Below are 25,344 nucleotides of genomic sequence, written 5' to 3' on the forward strand. Positions count from 1 at the left end.
TATTTCTTGAAACTTTTCCATCTTCATTTAGCTTATTTCTGAAAACTTAGTTACTATCAATTACATTTTATCCTTGGGTCTAAGAACAAGAGTCCAAGTCTTATTCCTCTCTATCTATTCTATTTCTAGATTCATAGGCTCAATCCAACTTTCATTATCCAAAGCATCTTTAACATTTCTCGATTCAAATTCAACATGCAGACATGTACCTTTCAATTTGTTTCTTGTCATTATTCCATCTAATTTATCTCCAATGATCTAATTAGGTGCATGGTACATTCTAACATATCTTGATAACATAGGTACTTTGGATTTAGAAAATGTTCCACTAACCTCTTCATGATCTTCTATATCAAGCTCGAGTCCCACTACCAATGACTCGGGCCCATCAGACTTAGTTTTCTCTAGCAATAGCTCAGTAGCTTATGACTATGACTTAGATCCTTCAGACTATGACTCAGGTTGTACTAGTTGCAACTCGGTAACTTTTGGAGATTTTGGGGACTCAGAAGGTGAGGCCTCCTGACTTCCAAATAGATTTGACAATGTATCCTCAGGTTCTTTTCTACTATAATCCTCAAGTTCTTTTATGCTCTCCTCTTCCCTCTTTTTTGCAAACTCATCAATTCTCACATATTCACTTTCTATGATCTTATGAGTGGATAAATTCAAAGATTTATTTGCTTTACTTATGCAAGATTATCCTAGCATCATACCTTCATCACCTTTGACATCAAAATTACCTTTCCTAGATTCCTTCAAGATATAACATTATCTACCAAATACTTTCAAGTAAATTACATTAGGTTTGTGACCATACCATAGTTCATAAGGAGTTTGATTTGAGTCTTTCTTCAACTATACTCTATTCAAGGTATGCACTATAGTACTCATTTATTGCTTCCAATAATTAATTGCAACATTCTTTTATATAATCAAGGTTCTTGCACAATCTATGATGGATCTATTCCTTCTTTTAGCTATACCATTCTATTGTGGTGTACCAAGGGTTAATATTTGTCTCTTAATTCCTCTTTCAATGCAGAATTAATTGAACTCATTGGAAATGAATTCACCACCTCTATCTAATCTCAAACACTTAAATTTCTTTCTAGTTTCTTTCCTTGCTCTTGCCAAATACCACTTAAATTTTTGAAAAGCTTTAGATTTTTCTTTTAGATACATTATAGTCATCATTCTGGAATAGTCATCAACCAATAAAATAAAAAACTTGTCTCCACTATAGCTCTCTATTCCAATAGGTCCACAAAGGTTTGTATGAACCAACTTAAAGACTTCTTCTAAGTGATAGTTCTTACTTTTAAAACTAAACTTTCCCATCTTTCCGATTTGACAATTTTTACATAGACCCATATTAGATTTTCTCAAACTAGGAATACCTTTTTTGGTGTAAATAAGTATTTTCTATTTACACTTAGTTAAGTTTACTTATGTTAACGCATATTTTTATTATTTATTTATTAGTCACCTAGGAGTATGCGCACTCTTGTGAGTTGTCATGTTGACAACATAGGAGTCTGCACCTCTTTTATGCACATGGTGTCTACAACATAGGAGTTAGCACACAAATTAAGCACATGGTGTCTACAACTTTTTCATTCTTATCCATTCATCTAGAATGATGGATAAGGCATGTGCTTAGTTGTCATAATGCTTATCTTATCTCCTAGTTCTTTCTAGAGACATTTTAGGTGCTACTTAGGAGGCCTTTATATACAAGCACTCCTAGTGTTTGGATATCACATCATATACTAAATAGAGCGATGCATTAGGACATACTCTAATTAATTGATTATATCCATTTTTTGTCTACAGTTCTGCTTATGTTTGAGTTCTTAATTCCTAGGTGAATTTTTCCCTTAGCAAAATTCTTACATGGTATCAGAGCTATACCAAATTCTTAAAACCTCTTACTCTTTTCTTCTTACTTATCTTGATTAGATTATCAAATTTTACATGACATAACATTTTATGCTACAACTAGTTGTCTTCTACTTAAGCAATAAAATATGAACTTTCATTGAGATATAGGTAGAATAGGTTAGCTTTTGTTTGTTTTCTAGACCCAACCAAATTTCATTTTCCATCCAACAACTTGGCCTTCCCATTCATGAATTCTACCTTGAATCTAATGTTATTCAACTGTGCCACACTCGATATATTATACTTTAATCCTTCAACCCAATAAGTGTTATCACATCTAAGTTCATTGGTTAGTGAGATGCAACCTTTTCCCTTTATGCAACAAGGTTCATTGTTTTCAAATCTCACACTACCACAATCATAATGTTCCATGTGTTCAAACTTTTTTTTATCACTAGTCATATGATTTGAGTAGTCACTATTAATAATCCATGTATCATTCTTGCTAACATGAAAGATAAGTGTCATTTTATCTCCATCATCATATTCATCTTTTACAGCAATATATACCATTTCATCATCTTCAGTACTATCTGAATCTTTAGCTATAAAAAAAGATTTCTTACTTTTGTCCTTATGGTCCTTGAAATTCTTGAAATCCTTCTTTCCTTTGTACTTTTTGTGCTTCTTTTCATCTATGTCTTCTCCATTTTGGCACCTTGCAGTAATGTGTCCAACTTCTTCACAAGAAAAATAGATTAAAGAAATTTTACCTTTATTCTTTCCTTTCCCTTTGTGATACCTTATTGCAAGAAATGATTCAATAGATTCAAGATCACTATCAGAACTATCTTCCTCTTCACTTTCTTATTGTTTTCTTTTATGTCTTTTAGCTATCCTCTTGAGTGATACCTTGGCTTCAAATGCATATTCAAGATTGTTAAAAGTAGGAGTATAATTATCATAGTTATCTAGTTCAAATGTTGTCAATCTTCCCACTAGAGCATACAAATTTATCTTATGATTTGGATCACATCTCATCTCTTGAATTGTTGACACTCTAATTGCATAGATAGGAAGAAGGGTTCTGAGTACCTTGCTTACAACTATTTTTTCATCAATGTCTAGTCCTCCAAATGCTTTGATTGCACTCACACTTGCTTTAATTTTCTCAACAAATTTTGTAATTTTTTCATCCTCTCTCATCTTCATTTGATCAAACTAACCTCTCAAGCTTTTTTCCTTGGTTCTTTTTACATTATTATCACCTCCAAAGATATCTTTCAGTTTGGTCTACATTTCATGAGCAATAGTGCAACCTATGACCTCATTAAATTTAGCATAGTTAAGACTTGATTCTATGTCAATCATCATGATATTATGATTTTTCTTTTCAACAATTTCTTCTATAGTCATTGTACCAATAGGAGCTTTATAAGTAGTGTTTAATTATTTCAAACTTGAATCACTGATGGATTTTAGATGCAACTTCATAAGGTCTTACCATTCTATAAAGTTGTATATGTTTAACTTGGGAATCTCTCTTTTGTAAGACATCTTGATCTTTAGTTTAGGTCCTTGGAACCTTCTCTACAAGCAACAAAGTTTCTAATACCAATTGTTGGAAATATAAAGTAACTGAGAGGGGAGGGGTGAATCAATTACTACAAAAATAAATCCCAAATACCTTATATATCAATACAAATCAAAACATAAACTCTTATTAAACTATATTTTATTGTTACTTGACAAACATGTAGGCACTCAATTTATAGTAGCAAATGATGTAACTCAAAAACCACTTAGAACCAATTATAACTTGATAATAACTTAATTTATTGATATTAATGTGATTGACCTTAAATTTAACTTAGTTACATACACATAACATAAATAACATGAACACAAGTGACACGAAGATTTAATGTGGAAACCCAATTTGAGAAAAACTACTAATTGCAACTAGTTATTGATTTTTACTTTTTGAAAGTGAGCCCTATTAGGAGCCAACCTTGTTAAAGGTTACAAAACACACTATTAGGTGTGACCCTATTAGAGGATTTCATCACCCTGTTAGGAGTGGCCTTGTTAGAGGTCCTTAAGACACTTCAAATAGAAATGTCACCTTGTTAGAGGATTTACAAATAGTTGTTAAGCCAACTCTGTTAAGAGATTTAGATCACTGCTACAATGATTAGAGAGTAACAATGAAATGACCTAATTTCTAATGCAACTAAATTGCTGATTACATATCTCAATTCTAGCTTGAATACTTGATCCTTTCTAATCAAATATATCTTTGTAGCTCAACAAGGATATTTTGCTTATCCTTCTAATTCACTTCCTCTAAGTATCTTCAAATCTTCTATTATGTTCCACATATTTAATTCTCAACTTGACCTTATATTTATATCTTACACATTGTCAAGTCTACTTGAATACAAATTAGAATACTTAATATTCATCTCCTCAGTTGGCTAGAACCAACATTCAAATCAATTGAACTCAATATGCCAAAATAAGAAAATCCTTCATTAGCTGACCTCACTAAGTAGACACTAACTCATAAATAATTTTCCTGTGTTAACCAAGTGAACTGATTAACACTATATATTCAAAAAGTTCCTAAAAGTAAAATAATACATTAAACATATTTATCTCTAAAGTGAAAGAAAAATTTGTATTTGTTAGTCTACAATCATTTGAGAAATCATTACATGAGGTTAAAAAAATTCACAAGATTTAATAGGTCACCTTTTCCAATATATAAATCCAATTGGTGAATTAATATGTATTCAAGGATAACTATATGAATGATGTACTTGGAGAGTGGGTTATCTATTTTACATGTAGGAATATTAAAATTATTTTAGGTTATGTAGGCCAAAAAAATTATGTAAGGATGAAACACTTTGAGTTAATGTTTTGATAGTTTCATCGATTGATGAGTTGGTATTGGACATGTTCGATTGTGAAGTGTTGGAATGGTGATGATGTGTGTGATAGGATTGGATGAGTTAGATTAGATGGATCATAATTCCTAATTTTTCATTGTTGGAAACAATTTTATCCATAGGTCATTGATCAATCATACTAATAGACAAAATGGTTAAGTATAAAGTTACATGGTAAATATAGAGATTTAAAGTAAATTGGATGTGTGGTGATATGTTTGATTAAATATTATTAGTGGTTTATAGGATATGTATATCAAAGACATATGAAATGATTTGTGAAATAATATCTACCATAAATTTATAGGAAGATAATGTTTGATGAAGACTACATGTTACAATTTGAATAGCAATTAACCAATAGAGTATACTTGTCTAGATTTGATAAAATAGTATAGTTTATGATTTTTTTGAAAAGTCAAAGTGGTTAGGTATAATTGGGTTGAAATCAAGGCACAAAATTTAAGGTTTTAGCACTTTCTAATGGAATTTGAATTATTTTTTAATCCAACTAAGGTTACCAATGGGACTCAAAATTGTATTCCCATTTTGAGTACCATTCCAAAATTTTGAGTCACTTTGAGCCCTAGAAGCGTTTTTCTTGCTTGTGTAATTGGTTGTCATTTTGAGGCCTAAGAGGTGTTTTATATTTCTAAAACCTTGAATTCATTATATCCATCCATTCTATAGCGATAAATTGACATTTTGAGTCATTCTGTGAAGTTCTATTTTGAGCAGTGTTCATTTCTACATTTTTGCCTGTGTCAAACAGCAACAAGAAGCCTAGTTTGCATTTGAATATCTCACACCTAGTTATATTTCATAAATTTCTATTTTGGAAGTGTTTAGTATGAATATATGAGAACCTATGTTTCAATTTTCAAGTCATTTCAATATGTTTTGTCTAGGTTTTGAATCCCTCAAAGTTGGTTACTTATCTATGTCATGATGATGAAAATTGTCCTGAATTTTGGGAGGCCTTATTTGACCAATTGTAAATTTGACCTAGTTGACCAAAATCATAAAATTCCTTTTTCATTTTATTCTAGAGGTTTAAAAAAATTTATGTTCCATGTTTTAACCTATGATGAATCCATTTGATCAATTTTTTAACGTTATTCCAAATGCAATTTACAATTTTTTACTGGTGTCATGAAATGTAGATTGATCAGTACCCCTGTTCGAGATGTCATAACTCTAAATTTGTAATTTTCTTAATAAATTGGTTTGTACCACTATTTTCTACTCTAAAAATACTTTAAGTATGTCATTTTTTGATTCTTGACCAATCCATTTGCACACTTTCCCAGGGCCATTCCATTCACAAAAATCATTGTTCTGTTGATGTCCCCTGTTCTGCAAATCTGAGTAGCTAACTTCACACGCTTTCAAAATGTGACCTATCATTTATCATGAGATAAAATCACATATCTATATTCTCCTCATGGAAATGAACTCATTCTCCAATTTTTGTACCCTCAAGTATCTGTTTTCCCTATTTTTGAAGCCAAAACCAAATGCACTTTCCTATTTTCTGACATGTTTCTTTGCAGGTAGTTCAAGAGGGCTACTTTGATGGTCAATATATTTTGACCTCAAATTAATCATGAGACAAGATCTAACAAGTTGAAGGAATGTGAAACAAAGTATTAGTACGTCAAATTTCAGAGCCTAGTTATCTATTTGGAGCAGTTTTTAAAGCTAGCCTACAAGCACTCTTATCAAAAAAATTATAGTTTGTGAAAATAGGGTAAAGAAGTTTCCAATGATGATTCAGTGCTCAAATTTGAACTCAATAAGTTTGAGAAGAACAAGTGGATTGGTTTGAGGTGTCAATGTTTCAATTTGAAGAAAAAAATTAATCGAACCCACTTTGGGGCCGGACTATTTCCATCAAACTTGATTGAGTGTTTTGAATGGAAAAGACTTTCCAAAAAATTATAGTAATTAAAGTAGTAAAAATGATCATGAATTTTTTTTTCAAAAAGAATAAAAGGCTTAAGAATATGGTTTGGGGTGAGTTGTGTTCAATCACCTTGTAAGGTTCATCATTATACATATAATTCTCAATTCTGAGGATTCAGTGTGTCGCCAAGTGGGATTCATATCTTTTGCAAACATTTTAATTTGGTTTAAAGTGATTAAAGATGAATTTTGTATTAAAATCCAATATGGAAATTGAACGGGCTACCGCATAGGCAGTATTGCAAAGTTGAAGGTAGATTGATGATACTTTGTAGATAAGTTTGTCATGTTTTAAATCACTAGAAATATTCTAATATGAGTCCATCTTGATGGAAGAAAGTCCATATTCATTGAGCCTCATATTCAAATTTGATGCTAGCATCCACGCAAAGGGATGGCTCCCCAACTAAGAAAACTCATAGGTCTAAAAATGTCTAGAGAGCACCCCATGGCATTGAAGCAAGATGCTAGAGCACTCACATTTAAGGCATGAACAACCCATGGCATAAAAGAGTAGCACAAGCACAGAAGGAGAACGGTGAAGATAGTCCACTAGAAGAAAAAATAAAATAGAGCTTCACTTAAGAGGAAAAGTGCATGGCTCCATGACATTGAGTAGGAGTAGAACACGCAAAAAGGAAATAAGGTGGTCCATTGTTGATGAGTCAGAGGAGAAAAAGTCTAAAAGGAAATATGTGGAGAAGGATGAGCTCCATCCATGATAAAGGCACTTGTAGAGAGTTCATGTGGCATTGGAGGAGGTTGGAGGATGTCATTAGATGGTGGCCACCTATGTGAATATACTTGCTAAGTAAAAATAGAGAATACAACAAAACACCCATGACATTGAAGATCACATAGCCTTGCATCTCCTATTCACTGGCAGCACCTGAATCTCTAATCTAAATTCCAGTAGTTCTAAAGGAGTTCATTTCATGAGGCCATGTCACTTTGCCAATGCGCAAGGTCACTTTGCCAATGCGCAAGGTATGTATTGGTTGATAATGCTTTATCAGAATCCTTGAGTGTTTCATTATGAAAAATTACAAAGGTAGCATAGAAAATTTGACTAGCTTCTTTGGATTTGATCCATCTCTCATCCGTCCTTCATGTTGATCGCACCATCATGAATTCCCAAGTGTTGTTTGGGTTGAAAAAGTCATCGCCATGGGCCAAAACTTGGAGATGAAACGTAAAGGTCGAGTTGTAAAAATATTAAACTTTTGTCCCACATTCACTATGGATAGATAGCTTAAGGTTTTTAAGTATCCCGTGGCTCAGTGTTATATTGTCTTAAAGACACGAGCCCTTTTGGGTAGACTGAGCTCATCTATGGAGGGGCCTACCTGGCTAGCTAGAGGTAGCTTGATGTCAACTAATTTTTGTCTAATCAAGTGCAAGTGGATATAGACATTTGGTGAATTTTTGGGAGACCCCTTGTTTGGTCAGGGATTGCAAATGGATATGCTACAATCCATAGTAAGATTGGGAGGCTCAAAAAGAAGGTGTAAGATGCTACACTAGGTGAGAAAGTTGTGAGGTTAGAAGAGGTAAATTTGTGGCTCGTGATGTTACGACAATGCCTAGTTTTTCACGAGATCATAAGTGGAAATATTTATCTAGGTAAGATGATACAATTTCATCGTAAGATCGCGAAGGAAAAATTTCAAGCTTGACATATTACGATTAGGATGTGTGGGTCCCACCTAGGTACAATTCAACTAATGAGATTCTGCCACATGACACTTGGAGATTGGAAAGAAAGATAAGGTGAAAAATATAAAATGTAAAATTAAAATGATGTCTGTTCATTCTAAAATTTGAAGATTCAAATAAATTTAGTATTATTATATAGTTTTGGCTATATAGTATATTTAAATTTTTTCATTTTAATGTCAGTTCATGACCTAGGGCTTGGTATTTCAAATCAACCTCATAGGCATCATTATTATAAGAAACATGGACTACCATTGGAACTAGAAGAGTCTGAATTTTTTTATTTCTAAAGACAGATTTTGCATAGGTATTCATCAGAAGAAGCTATAGGAGGTTTTATAATTTTGGGTCATCCTCACTATAAATGCAAATTTGATGTTTCAGAGGGGAATAAGATCATATATGTTCATATTTTCATAATATTAGATTCATAAATGACTACCAAGAGAGAATTGAATGTATGTTAAAAGCAAATGCAAAAGATAGTGTTTTGTCGGCAAGAATGGTTGGAGTTTCATGGAAAAGGAAAAACAAGACAAATAGAATCACATTAAAAAATTTGCATATCTTATCAGATATCCAATATTCCTTCATAAAAGAGTTTTGTTGATTACTTTAAGGAAGATATTTCAAACACTCTGCAACAATATTAATCAAGATTTGATTTGTTGGTAGATGAAGGAAGATATCAGTTTCAATAGTATTAGGATGAGGAGTTTCAGCATGGCACATGTCAAAATCAGATTTCTAATTTGAGCTTCTTCCCCTGTATAATTATTTCTTGTCTTCTCATTGTATGGGTTCCAATTTTCATTGTGAGACCATAAGGTTCTGGTCCTATTTGTTTTGCAATTGAGAAACCACAAAGTCGGTTCCAGATCCATTTTCTAGTTACTATGATGTCATTTCTCAGTATTTTCTCTATTATTAGAAGTAGTTGTATTTCTTTTGAAGCATTTGAGTTATACAATCATTCGTTGTATATTTTCTAATTTTTTGCATATACATGATGTATTGATTTCAAGGAATTAAATACAAAGTTTCATTGACAGTTTCATTCTAAAGTTTATCTCCATTTCAGTGGGTCTATAGTTTTCTATGATATATGCCCAAAGTGTATATTGTCCAGTTGCATCTTGTTTTGAAGTTGTATGTCATTGTGTGTCTTTCTGTTGGTTCAAGGACCTAAGTAATTTGCTTGATATTGCATTGACAAAATTGTAGGGATTATAGGAGGATTTGATAAGTATGAACTTCATTTAAAGACCAATGTCTATTTGCAAGGTGAATAGATAGATCAAATATCTGAGAATACAAGTATATTTTGGGTATCCATGTGTGTGTTCTATCTTAGTTAATTCCAAATGGATAAGGGACTTATTAGCTTAGAGGTTACATATTTTTGCTATTGCATACCTGGATTATACTAATGGTTCAAATCTTTAATTGAATGTCTTTTATTGTTTAAGCTTAGAAGTTGAAAAGATTTACCCTCACTTAGTTTATCATGTTCATATGCCCTATTATTAGCTTTTTCATGTCCATGAATGTCTACATAAACATAGAATATTAAGTGGTTTTAATCTCTTATCTAGATTTAGCTATATGCCTTTACATTGGTACCATATAAAAAATCTAAGGTCCACCTAACTAGGTCTTATAGAGCCTGAAGAAGAAGAAGAAGAAGAAGAAGAAGAAGAATGAGAATATAGCCTTATAGTTGGCCCTAGTATCTGAATAGATGCATTGACCATGGGAATTAGCTGCTCCTAGGTGTATGTGTTCTTATCACTGGGTTATTCAAAAATTGTTAATTCAAAAGCTAACAAGTACAACATTCAAGTTTTTCCATTATCTTAAGAATGTTATAAAAGTGATTGAAAGATCTATGTACAGTATTGGTTGGTCAAATTTGTGATATTGTGGAAGTCATTAAGTGTATTAAAAGTGTTCTAGATTAGAGTTGTGCTCAAGAGATTATTAGATCTATCTGTTAGTCCCAACTGATACTATAATTGATAGTGGGAGATTATTAGTTGATGATGCCATAAATGTCTGTAAGAGAGTCATGTAAATTTTTATATTTTCATTGATGTCAATGTCTTAGTTAGCTAGATATTATGCTAACTCAATTAAGTACCATATCATTAGATTGATGAGAGGATTTGAAGAAAGTATGATGAAGACAAAAGTGATTTGTAAGGTATTCAAAAGGTACTTGGATGAGTTGTGTTGTAATACTTTAGAATAACTAAGTAGGCAGGTTGAATTAGTTATCTAAGGCTCAAATGTATAAATAAAACTTTTCATAGCTTAGTGAATCTATAAGATTATGCAATCACTTAAAACTTGTAGGTTACTATCAAATCAACTTGTAGAAATGTAAACATGAAACATAACAAAATCATCAAAACACATGACAATGATTTACGTGGAAACCCAATTTGGGAAGACCACCAGTAACATGCTACTCTTTTCACTCTTCTAAAGTTATGCCTTGTGAAAGGCCAACCCTGTTAAAGGTTACAATACACACTATTAAATGTTACCCTATTAAAGGATTTCAATCACCTTGTTAGGAGTGAGCCTTGTTAGAGGACTTTAGGAAATTCATTTGGAATGCCACCTAGTTAAAGGATTTACAAATGACTATTAGTCAACCTTAATCTAAAGGATTTACCCTAGACTAATACAATTGTTAGAGAGTAACAGTAGAGCTTTGATCTTATACAACTTACAACTTTATTTGTAGATTATAGATCTCTATTTAGTCCTCTATTCTCCTTGACTTTCACTCATTATAGATATAATAGCTTCTTCAGCCTTCAAGCATTCATCTCCTTAAGCCTTCCTACTTAACATGCCATTGCAGACTCTTCTCTTAGGTCACTTGCTAAAGTAGAACCCTTAACTCCTTCTCTCCCTTAGGTTCTTACACATGACAACCTTTCTTTATGACCAGCCATTCCTATAAATAGGAAATTAAGATCATTTGCCACTCATTCTCCATCATCCAATTTAGGGTTTGGATGGATTAGGTAGGATACAATTTATCTACCCCATATTCTATATCTCTTCTAGAAACTTCTCCTAGAATCCACTTTGAATTTGCCTCAAAATATTTTACCTTGAATTCTATGCCACTAGCTCATCAAGCTTGTCTTCCACCTGGTTCACACAATCCAAGAAAATAAACTTGTCAGCTTAGATTCAATGAATCTTCAATCTTTTAAATAATGTAGTAGTTTGGCATTATCAACCTTATGATGCTCAGCACACACAGTGTTACTCAACGTCCTCTATAAAATCAATTAGTATCAACGAAATTCTACTGGTGCTCGGCATCAACTAAACTTTACTCAGCATCATCTATCTTGCTTGGCATCCACTAGAATTTTCTTTTACTCAGCTCCAACTAACGTTCTACTTAGCTTGCACTAACTTTGCTCAAAACCTACTATCCACTTGATCAAGCTTGGCAAAAAAACTTTTTTTAACTTGTTCTTCTAACCTTTCTTAGTGTAGCCAACATTTGTAACCTTAAGTAGATTATCAATACATCATGTCATCACTGTCTTAACTGATTCTTGTACTTCATTACATAATCATAACTCAACCTTTCTTCTAGGTGCTATTGTTACCTCTTGTTGGTCAAATCCTCTTCATTAATCAAATAAGTGATAGTACTTAAATCTTATAAGAATTTTTCTTACCAGTAAGTAGCAGGTTTGACATTAGTGACAAAACAATGATTGAAACACATAGTCTTCTTCAACAATCTCCCTCTTTGGCATTGATGGAAAACCAAATTGATCAGCTAAGTCAATTAGATGATGAACATCATGTTCAACCAAACTAACTAGGTTAAAATAGTAAGACAATATCAAAAAGAAAATAATTCCTTGTAGTAAAATCTCTCCCTCTATCAGCAATTGTCATCTTCTGATTAAGTTACAAATACTCTTTCTTATAAATCCTGCTAATTTTCCTTGAGTAATATCCCTCTTACTAGGTAGATTAGGATTTCTCCCTCTTTCTTATATTCTTATCTATCTCTCATTAACATGTGTTCTTTCTCCTTTGATCAACAACATCAACAATTACTCCATCTAAGATCAATAACACTCTCTCCAGCTTTTTGACAACGATCTCTTAATATCTTCCTCTAATATGCTTTCTCTGATGATGATTAGTTTAGTAGTCTTTCTCCTTCTTGAGTAATATTCTTTCTCCTTCTTGAGTAATATTGTTGATCAGTGATATTATCTCCCTCTTTGACAACAATGCCAAAGATATATCATATTTTCGTGCAAATATAAACATTTTTAGTTTCTTCAATTTCTTCCTCTGTCACCTTGCTTGTGACTGATTTAAAGTTTCAGCTCTGTGATTACTTTAGGTATCTCATAAATTAAGATCCTCTACATCAATTTTTAACATATGAACATCAACTTGTTTGATGTGGGGCACTCCTCTTGTTACTTAGATAGCCTTTGATAGGGGTGTCACCCCTAGTTTACCTCTTAGATACTCATGAGCATCCTTAGGTAATGCTTTTGTGAAGATATCAGCTATTTTCTCCTTTGTGTTAACATATTCCATCTTCACCTCTTTATCTTGAACTAATTCTCTCAAATAATGATACTTGATTGCAATGTGCTTAGTCTTTGTGTGCATCACTAGATTCATTGATATATTGATAGCACTTGTATTATCACAATAAAGTATCACTGGTTATGTGATCTCTTCCTTCATTTCTTTGAGTAGCTATTTGATCCACGCAATGTTTGTACAATTTTCAGTAGCAGCAACATATTCAACTTCAATAGTAGATTATGAGGTGCAATTTTGTTTCTTACTAGATTATGTAACTAATCTCTTGCCTAAGAAAAATGATCCTCCACTGGTGCTCTTTCTTTCATAAATATTTCTAGCCCAGTCAACATCAATTTAGGCTCTCAATTGAAATTTTTCATTCTTCTTGTGGTATAGACCAAACTCTTATGTTCCTTTCAGATATCTCATTATTCTCTTCATAGTCATTAAATGATTCTCCCTAATGCAATATCAAGTCAATCTACAACATATTACAGTTTACCAATCATAGACATGTACAATGTTTCATTCACCTTAGTTGAATAATCATTCTTTGACAACTTGTGTCATGTCACCATAGGTGTACTTACTAGTTTGGAATCCTCCAATCCAAAATTTTTCAATACTTCCTTTACATACTTTGACTAAGTGATGTATATACCATACTTCATCTAATATACATGCAAACCCACAAAAAAATTGATTTCTCTAAACATAGACATCTCAAATTCTTGATTTATTTGATTTGTAAAATCCTTACATAAAGCATCTTGACCTCCAAATATGATATCATCAACAAATATTTTAGATAACAAAATACCTTTTCCTTTCTCTATCTTCATGTGCAAAATTTTTTTACCATCGGTCCTTTAAAATCCAATTTTCACAAGATAATTATGAACTCTCTTATACCATGCTCTTGGTGCTTGCTTTAAACCATATAGAGCTTTGTGTAGTCTACATACCATGTTCCTATTGTTAACATCAACAAATCCTTTTGGCTGTTCTATGTAAACTTCTTCCTCTATTATGCCATTCAAAAATGCAAATTTAACATCCATTTGATAAACTTTGAAACCTTTGTATGTAGAATAAACAAGTAGAGTTCTTACTCCCAATCTTGCAATAGGGGAAAATGTCTCTCTGTAATCAATTCCTTTTTCTTTTGCATATCCCTTGCAAACTAATATTGATTTGTTCCTTATGGCTTCACCATTTTCATCTAGCTTATTTTTGAATACCGACTTGGTGCCAATCACATTTTTGCTTTTGGTCTAGGAACTAGACTCCATGTTTTATTCTTCTCAATTTCTTTAATTTCTTCTTCCATGGCTTTGCTCCAGTCCACATCTTCTAGTGCATCTCTTACTGATTTGGTTTCCTTCATTCTTAGCAAGCATGTATCACTTCTCAATCTATTTCTTGTCATTAACCTAGCAGCTTTATCTCCAATGATTTGAGCAGTAGGATGATGTCTTTTGACATACTTAGAAAATCTTGGTTTATCTCTTGTTTCTTCATTTTGTCTTTCAACTTTAGGATCATTGTGTGCATCTTTGTCAAGTATCTTAGCATCTCTTTCATGTATACTAACTTCAAAATCAGAATGTGCATCTAGGTCATTATGTAACTTAGCATTTGAATGTAGCTCGGTTCCTAAATGTAACTTGGCATTCATAGGATGTGACTCAGCAGTCAAAGAAACTTGATGCTAGTTTGCAACTTGATTTGTAGTATCTTCTTCAATAGGCATTCCTTTATAAAAGTATACAAATGATTTGTATTCTTTTGGTTCTTTCAAGAAAGGATCTAATGAAGGAAATTGAAGAAGGTTAAGGATGGACACAAAGTTCTATGCAATTTTTATTTTCTATGTATCTAAATTCATTGTATGAATGCATTATGTTATAAACCTAAGATCAATGATATTGATTAAGAAGAAAAATATGGAAGGATCTTGAAGCATTGAGAAAACTATTTAAGGATGAGAACAATATAGTTTTAGGTTACTATCTGATGTTGTTGTGCTTGTACTGATCATATTGTTGAAGTGTTGAATCATTGAGAAGTGCAAAGTTGTTGAAGGAAAAAGAGTAAAGTGTTGAGCCAAGTAAAGCAAGTAGTGAAAGGAGAAAGAGAAGGAGTTATTCAACCAAGTCAAAGTACAAAGTGAAAGAAGATCCAAGAGAGAAATTAGATAGAGAAATAGAAAGAATAGAGATCTAAATAAGCAAAGGCAATTTTTGTTTTAACAAATCATTTTATATTGTTATTTTTTAACCATTGTAGAAAAAATCTCAAAAATATCGAGTGGACCTAACAAGTTTGTGAAATCCTATATGGTAATATCTATTAGTGGTGTTTGTAATTCCTTTAAATTAGGACACTCTTTTTAATCAAAGACAAGGAGTGATAAGCTCTAGATGATCTTTTTTTGAAACCCTCTAACAAGGTCACATTAATAATGTGTATGTAACCTTTAACAAGGTTGGCTCCTAGCAGAGATCACTTTAGAAGAGTGAAAATTTTGATTTGTGGGTCCCAAGTGGTTTTCCCCTTCATAGGATTTCCATGTTAAAATCATGGTGTTAATTGTGTGAATGTTATTTTTCTTGCAAGTTATTTTATATGTTTTTAGAGTTTACTACAACTTGGTAATAACTAAGATATCACTAGGAATTAACTAGTACTTTATTGTCAAACAATAATACAAGGGACAATCTGTTAATAGTTTGGAAAGAAAAGAATGAATGGATTAAGTATTAAGTTAGATTATTACACTAAGTAATTGAAGTTAATATTTATGATGTTCAATTGGTACTAAAGTTTTTGAAAGGGACTATATGATAATTGGACATAACTAGTTGAAACCCCTCCCCCTCCCCTCTAAATTATATAACACTATCATGCATTGAGTGCAACATTTAGATCATCCATCACTTGTTGATTTTAGTAGGTTAACAAGAAAATATCCTAATAGGACCAGTTTTAATCTAGTATGAAGGATCCTAATAAGTATGAAGATCAATTTCCTCTAACAAGGTGACTCTCAAAAGGAATTTTAAATATATTAACTAGGTAGATCGTAATAGATCTTATTATAATCTCCTAACAAGGTTAAATAACCTTCATAAGCTTGACCCTTAACTGAGTAGATGTAATAATCCTAATAGGGAAACTTATTGTTGTAGTTGTGAGAATTTGTGGGTACTAATTCTCAGTGTGGTTTTTCCCTTTGACCAAGGGTTTCCATGAGAAAAATGCTTGTGCTAAAGTGTTATATGTGTGGATGTTTGATGTAGTTATGTACTATAATTTTAGTCTTATTGCATGGCACATCTCATGGAAAGTATTGGTAAAAGTATCTAAGTTTTTATTTATAATGATTCACCCTACCTCACTCATAGTATCTCCTATCATTAACAAATGGTATTAGACCAAGGTTCCCTTAAAGAAGCCTAAAAATTTGGGAAATTTCCTTTAAGGAGACACGAAATCTTCTAGATATGTGAGGATTCTTGAAGAGAACCTTACAAATGCTAAAAATATAATTGAGAGGTTAAAGGAGAAACTAATATATTAAAGGTAAGAGAAGAAAGAGATATGTGACAATTTAGAAGAATATAGTAATAGTGAATTCAAGGAAACTAAGACTATTGAAGCATTTTCATAAGAGGCTAAGGAATTGCAAAAGGACAAGAAGAATGTCAAGTGGGAGTTAGAAATCATGTCAATTAAGATGGGTCATGAAATGGAAGCTAGGAAAATTGTTGAGAAAGTAAGGATAATTGTTGAAGGTGCCCTAAAAGCCAAGGATAAATCCTTAAAGGATAAGAAACATGAGCTTTTAAAGTCTAAATAATAAGTCAGTACCCTACATGAACATCTTCAAGAGAGTAATGAGGAAATAAAATATCTAAGAGGTAAGATCAATAATTTGATGATGAGCAATGAAAATTTGGGTAGAGAGAATGAAATATTGAAGGAACTAGATGCTGCTAATAAGTTATTAAAGAAATTCAATGAAAGTTCTATAAAGTTAGATGAGAAACATAGGAATAAAAGGATACATGGTGAAACTCATGGTATTAGGTATATTAGTTATGAAGCTAGAGAAACATATGGATCCAAGAAGTCTAAAAAAGATGACACATCTCCACCCAAGGTGAACAAGAAAAGTTCTAGTAAGAAATCCTAAGAACTTGTTTTTTTTAACTATCATAAGGTAGGACATACTACAAATATGTGTGAGAATAGACCTAGTAATACTACATGCTTGACTTATCATGAGTTAGATCATACTACTAGAGTTATAAAAAATAGGCCAAATGTATTCAATGGCCATTGCTATAATTGCAATAAGTTTGGTCATAAGGCTAATGAGTGCAAGACAAGATTGACCAATAAAAGGAAATTTGTGAATTAGGAGAGTTCTTATTAGAGTAATATGTTACTTTCTCACATTATCACAACCATAGTCATATAGAAATAAATCATAAATTGAAAACCAATAGAGGTAACCCTATAGCTTGGAGATCCACTAGGATGACATGCTTTCACTATCACAAGATGAGACATATAGAAAGTTTTTTATTGGTAAAAGAAGAAAGGAAAACAATTGGTGAATTAGGAAAATGACAAGAATAGAAAAAAGACTACAATGGTTGAAAAAAAATCAAATGAGAAAGATATGGATCAATAAGGATGAGAAAAATTCATATGAAGGGTCTTCATCTCCACTGGGTGCAAAGAATTCATTTGCTAACTAAGCTTACATTAGCATAGGCAAAGCTTCTTTGTCAAATCCACATATGAACCCCTTAGATGCATGTGTAGTAAGTTTTATATACATAATTAGATTCATAATGAAGTGTTAAGATGTGATATTAATTTTTCTTGGATACTTATATGATCTTCACTACTAGGAATGAATTTCATTTTGTGAAATGGTGCTAGGTTAACCCAACTAGTGAAGCATTTATTACTAATGTGCAAAAAAATTATAAAGTTGTTTTGAATTCATTTTTCACTCACACATTTAGAGAGAGTGAGAAGAAAAAAAAGAGAAAGAAGTAGTTTCCAAAGTTGTCCGTGTGATTTAAGCTACTAGGAGAAAGTTTTATTAGGTATTTGGTGTAAGTTTGTGAGTTGGGTTCAAGTGTTCATGAAGAGATCCTAGTTACATAGTTTGTAAATATATTTATCAAATCATAAGATATTTTTTTTTTATTAAGATCATGGACACTCTATTTGTAATTGATGTTACTGAGAGAACTCACCCAAAATTTAAGAAACATCTTTTTTATAAACACTATAGGATTGAAGACCAAGGAGATACACCTATCTTTGATTGATATAAGGATATGAGTGATGACAATCTAGTATTGAAGGATGACTACAAAGTCTTATAAATCAAGGGTTTGAAATATACTATCCATTTTTTGAGAAACTTCAAAGATGAACAAATTAGGTATGCACTAATTCAAGTTCATGATTAGGGATAACTTTAAGAAACCCCCCTTTGGAAAAATGTATAAAATTGTGGCAAATCCAACATTATTTTAGGTAAAAATATTAATTTGTATTGGTGATTTTTTTTAAAAATAGGAAAATAATTAATTTTATTGGAAATTTTTTCTCCATCGTATGAAAATTTTGTAAAACCTTGGTGAATCTTTAATTATTTCAAAAAAATTGACCAAAAGTAAAAATATCTAGAAACCATAAATTTGTATCATCCAAGTTACAATAATCCTTTTTAATGATTGTTAGATGATCCTAAATCAATGGTTTAAATCCTATTTTAGGTTAAAAAGTTAAAGTACAAGTTTCAGAGAAAAATTCTAAAATAATGACACTTGTCCACAATATAATCTATTTCGGACCAAAGATTAGAAGGATAAAAAGTTCCTTAGAAAGTCTTTGGAATAGAGACACTTGTCATATCTTTGTACTTTACATATAACCTAACTTAAAGTTTTACTAAATATTGGTGATTGTGACCATCTATTAACACATGCCTCAGAAATTGTGGGTGAAAATATTTAATTTACCATATGGAAATATTGGATTCCATTGGTGATGTTATCATCAAAGTAAAAATGATTATGTATCATTATTGGCAATTGGTATGAGCATGGGACCTAATTTTCATAAATTGTGGGCGACGTTGGCACCCTAAAAGTGCAAAAAAATTGCCAAATTCAGGGTCATCGATGAGTGAGATTCACCATTTGGTGAATATTTGCCACTAAAGTAAACCTTGTTCATGATTAGTTCATCTAGTTGGATAGGCCACATAAGATTAAAAAATAACCAATTCAAGAAATTACTAGGTATCATGCTACTAGTGAAGTTCCTTCAATTAGAACAACTCAATAAGATGAGGTCATTTAGTTGGCCGAGCCCATATAGGATAAGAGAGTTATGATTGTGAATGATATCATAGATTTTGGATTAATATTTTCGTCTATGATCATTGAGTACAAGTTATTCTAGTCTATTTGAATGAATAGTATATCAACACGTGCTATTATTAATGCATATAAAATACTCAAAGAAAATATTGATTTTTACCTATGTAAAGCATTAAGGGGGAATTTATGCATAAATATGGAGAATACCAAAATGAAAAAGTGAACCCTTATCTAGTATGGATAGGTATTAATGGGATTATTCTTTTATTTCCAAAATTCCTTCCCAAGCATTGTAAATATCATATGGATATTAGTACATATTAAGAACTATTATACAATGTTAACAAATAACTTTACTAGTTTTGTATGGGGATACTTTAAAAACTCCTAGCAAAACGTGTGTCAAAGAGAGAGGATCCCATCTAATGTAGTGAAAAAGTATAAAGATTCTACTTATTTTATTATGGATACTAATGTATGTTTTTTATAAGGTAAAATAGGTTTTACATTGATCCTAAAACCCAAAGTTTTACAGAAAAAAGAGCGAGATGAAACAGACTAAACAAACAAAAAATTGCCACAAAATGCCAGAGACAAAAGAAGGCTCGAAGCCAAAGTTCAAAGGCCAGAGACAAAAAAAGAAAAGCCATGCAAACAGGCTAGTGTCCATCCATGTCCATGGCCTACAATGTTTCTACAGCATCATTGTCCTTCTAACTGGCCACACCCTCCTGAATCCTAGTAGGAGTGTTCATCTGGTTCCCCTGATTCACCTGGTCACTGGCCTCTTTCTAAAATTCATCCCAACTGAATCCTTGCTTTGTGTTCTACTCTACATCCCTTTCAAGGCCAGTTGTAGTCAAATAGTCCCCCAGATTGACAATATTCTCATTCAAGGTGTGAAGGGTGTCCACTATCTATTTGGTGATTATCTAGTGGATAGAATCTAGCCTTTGGACCTTCTGCTCAAGCTAGGTGAGTCTATCATCCTGATGGTCTCTGGATACCTAGCCTTTGTCTTTCTCCTAGCTACCCACCTGGTCCTTGCTTCCTCTAGCTTCCTGGTCCTTGTCAGAATCCTGGTTGTTGGGTTGGTTGCTCCTGTCCTTCAGAGCCTCAATTTCTTGAAAAAGCCACTTGATGGAACGAAAGTTATCAATCAGGCTATTCTTTGCATTGTTCAAGAAGTTGAAGCTAGTTTCTTGTACATTGTTAGAGATAACCAAAAGAGCCAGGTCAATGAGCTCGTTGTAGTGGGTACTTTTGTCAAGGTCCTCCAGCACCTAGATTTTAGTAGGTTCTCTAACAATACCCAAACTGACCTTGTCCCCATAGAAGTTCCTCTAGGCCCTCCTCTTGTTCTTTCTGATTACCTCCCCCCCTTATTCAACCATGATTTCAATCATCTCCTCTAGGGGTGAAATGGGAACCTCCTGAGGCAAATTAGGTAGGGTGGGGCTAGGGGCACATCAATAGGGTCATTGGAATGATCCTAGGGTAGGGCCTGGTTCACTTTTCTTTTCTTGGGGTTAACCTTGGGGTCCATAGGGGTCACCATCTCCTTGTCATTTTCTCTCCCCTTAATCTTCTTCCATCTCACTTTCCTTCCCTATCTCTGAGACCTCCTCCTTAGACTCCATATCAGACTCCACATCATCATCACTAGCCTCTTTCACCTCCTTAGGATGAGGAGAGGGGGGGATAGGGGGAAGACATCTTGGGCTCTTCCTGGTAGGGATGTGGGGATCACAGGTAACAGGGATAGCTTTTCTTGGGGTGTTAATTTTCTCTAATTTCACTACAAGCTCATCCATAGAATTAGAACGGGTAGTGTCCTTCGAGGCACTACCCAAATCTCCAATGGTTTTACCTCTAGTTTGGGTTTTCAAGAACTCATAAATCAGAAGCAGGAGACCCTCATGGAGGGCAGGATTTTTGACAGGGCATTTCTTGAACCCCTCTATTTTCTTGGCCATGGAGGTGACAATGTAAAAAGGAAAATAAATTTTCACTTTTTGTGTAAAATGATTTAATAGAAAAAAATGATGAGTCCTGATTCTATCAAACTTGGGGTCAAGAGTGACATATTCAGTGATAATCCTGAGAACATACCTCCAAAACTTTTTGATAGAATCAATCTCGTAGTAGGTGTCAATCTTGACCAATTTCCTTTTCTCCTTATCATCCTTGACAAAGTCATTGACAGCATTGGCAGACATCTTCTTGTCCCTGTAGAAGTTCAAGCCACCTTGAGAAAAGCTAGTCACCTCCACAATAAGACCCTCAGTGATTTGGTGGGAAACACCATCAATTTTGACCCTACCATTTTGCCAAGAATCAACCATAGATTTAGTAACCTCTGCATCAAATCCATGAAGCTTCTCTATGAATTTGGTTATACCTCCCTTCTAGAGCTTTCTCTAGACCTTCATCTTCTCTTTCCATCTCTCCACTTCACCCCATGGCTCTCTTCTGATCCTTTCACCCACCATTGCAATTTTTAGCTCAACTAACCCTAAACCACTAGCAGTATTGCCAAGTTCAAAGTAGCAAAAGGCGCTGAGAGCAAAAATAATTTTGCGCATTTTTATGGGTTTATTTCTAGCTTCTTTCAACTCGTGTCTTTTGTACACATGATTATGGAGCAAAGGGGGTTCTGCATAACTCCAAATAATTTCCTTTTTGAAGTACAATTTTGCAAATCCTATCATCATTAAAAGGCTGTTATTTTGGTCCCGTGGATTTTCTCCATTTGGATTAGCTCATTCGCTGCCATCAGAAAGTCATTGTTACTTCCCCATGTCATCACCGATTGCTAGCAACTACTTCGTTGGCAAAGTAGTCAGCGACCGTGTTTGCTTCACAATAAGCGTGGCTGACATGGTAGTTTTTAAATTTCCTTAAGTTCAATTTTAGGTCCTCAATAATGCTTTTGATGGTCCAAGAGGGTTTTGTGACTCCTAAAATGCAATTTATTATATTTAAGGAGTCACCTTCAAGCCATAGCTACTCAATTCCTAAGGCCACGACCAACTTAACAGTGAACCTAGCAGCACTGGCTTCAACTAGATGATTGGTTTGGTGGCCAATAGGGGAAGAGATAGCAGCAATGCCACCTCCCAAACTATTTATTATGATACCTCCACATCTAGCTGGACTTGGATTCCCCTTGGCCGCCCCATCGAAATTAGCTTTATGCCAGTTCTCAGGGGGAAAAGACCAAATAGCCTCTTATCTTCTTTTGAGCATGTCTTCTTTCTTGGCTTTACTATTCCCTCCAACCTTTATGTCTCCTTATCTGGTTATGGCATAGTTCTCTATCATAAGGTTTTCAATTTTCTCAGCTATTATAACCTCAAGGGCTTCTCTATCTCTAAATATCCTGTTGTTGCGCTCCTTCCAGATTCCTCAGCAGAAGTGTGGGAGGATCCAGGAGCTGAATAACTAAAAATTCAAACCTTGGTGGTGGATTCTCCACTGACTAAAGAAATCTTGGATACAAGCTGGAGGGCACCAATTGAAGTCCAAGTTAGTAGTCAGATGGCTCCACACCCTGGAGGAGAAGGGGCAGTGGATGAACAGATGATTAACCATTTCTAGATCTTGCTTATAGAGGCAGCATCTATTAGGTAAGATTTGGCCTCTCTTGGCTAAAATATCCTAGGTGAGGATTTTATCTTGAAGGAGGAGCCAAAAGAAAATGTTTATCTTAGGTGTAAGCCTAGGGATCTAGGCTTTGGACCAAATAGGTTTCTCCTCTTTACTCACAAGGGATAGATAGCCAGTGGCCACAGAGTAAAGGCCCCCTAAAGAATCTCCCCAAACTAAATAGTCACCATTCTAGTTGATGAAGATGGCATTCAGAGAGGACATTAAAGGCTTGAGGTCCTACGAAAGTTCAGCCAGATTATGCCATTCATTACCATTTTTGTAGTTCCTTACCATCAAACCATATCTGCCAATACACTGATCAGCCCACCTACCAAATATGGGGTGATTAATGAGGGGTTCCTGACACAGCCAGCTATCCTGCCAAAAAAGGATTTTGTCTCCCATTCCAACTTTCCATTTAGCTCTAGATTTAGCAAGGGGGAGGGCCTTCAAGATCCCATTCCAAATATGGGATCTCGTCGGCAACTCAGCCCCTTGAAATATGGAGTTATGAGATAGCCTACCTAGATATTTCTCAGCCAGAATATCCCTCCAAACACCTGTGCTTTGGAAGATGCACCAAGGATGTTTAGCTAAAAGGGATTGATTGAGGTGAGAAATTTTTCTAATATCAAGACCACCCTGGCTTTTGGGCTGGCAAACTAGGTCCCATGCAACCAAGTAGTATCTCTTGTGGTCATCAATTCCTGTCCAAAGAAAATCCCTCTAAATCCTCTCCATTCTTTTCGCAAACTTAACCGAAATCCTAAAAAGATTGAGGGCATAAGTAGGGAGGTTTTGGAGAATAGAGTTAACCAGAGAGCATTTGGATGCTAATGTATGTTAATAGAGGCAATAGAACCAGTAACACCTTGGGTAATGCCAGTCGGTAATGAGATAAAGGTCAAATTATTGATAGCCTTGTGGAAGACTTACTGTCTATTCCCAAGATCATAATGTACCTAGTTTGGAACCTATGAAGAAAGTGATATGGAGGTACATAAGAAAGCTCAATCAACTCATGATTGAGAACAAGAAAATAAAGAAGGTTGAAATATTTCCTATTAATCATGTGTTTACAAAAAATCCATTACAAAAGAAAGAGCCAAGCATGAAGTACAATATGCAAGAACATTAGGTACTTCCAAAGATGAAGAAATGGAAGTTATTTCATCTATCAAGAAAGCCAATACTAAGAGACAAACAAAGAATGAAACCTTAAAGAAAGAACATAATAGTCCACATTTTAAAGTATATAGAAAGAAAAAAGGTAAAGTTGATAAGGTTGATAAGGCTAAGCCCACAAGGAAAATGAAGCTAAAATAACAAAGACTACCACAAAGGAGAAAGAAGGAAAAGACACAAAGGGAAAAGGTGGATGAAACTAATGAAGAGGAAGTAACTAAATCAAAAGAAGGTCAATAGGAAATGACATAAAGTGGTAAAAAGTATAAACTTTTGGGAGCACCTACATTGAATACTATAGAAGTGAAGATAAGTATGTATCGCCTTGTAGAAAAAATTATATATCAAGTAGAAGAATGAGATATAATGAATAATGTAAAAAGATATTATGATACTTTAAACTAAAATGAAAATAAAATAATTGAAGATTTTTTTTATAGTATGAATAAGCTCATAAAAGAACTAAGAGTTGCAAGGCCAAATCCCCACTTCATTGTATGACATGTTAGAGGTGAAATGGAAGTTTGTAGTAAAAAAAGATAAAGAATTGATACAATATGTCTTTGTGTAATTCTAATGGTATTTATCATCAGAAGAGATAATATAAATTCTCGGTAAAAAAAGACTAATAAGAGATTGACTAGATTACTCTATGGATAATCTCAATTAGTTTGGGAGGAGGCTAAGAAAATATTTTTAAAAATTGAAGTTATATGGAAGGAAAGAGAAAGAAGTGGTTCAAGTAATTGATGATGAGTCAGATAAATATGATGAAGAATAATTAGATCCAAAGATTACTCACACTAACATTGGATAGGATGTTGGAGGAGTCCAAGTAATTGTTGTTGATAATAATGCTCAAAATGCTCCAAAGGAACCTATGGACATACTAGACATGGAAGGAATAGACCAAGTAATGAAAGATTTATTTTTTATGATGCCACTATCCACATTAATATTGAGGAGCAATTACAAGA

Source organism: Cupressus sempervirens, chromosome 9, assembly GCF_028749045.1.
Source record: "Cupressus sempervirens isolate cs-2001-9-10 chromosome 9, ASM2874904v1, whole genome shotgun sequence".
Taxonomy (NCBI): Eukaryota; Viridiplantae; Streptophyta; class Pinopsida; order Cupressales; family Cupressaceae; genus Cupressus; species Cupressus sempervirens.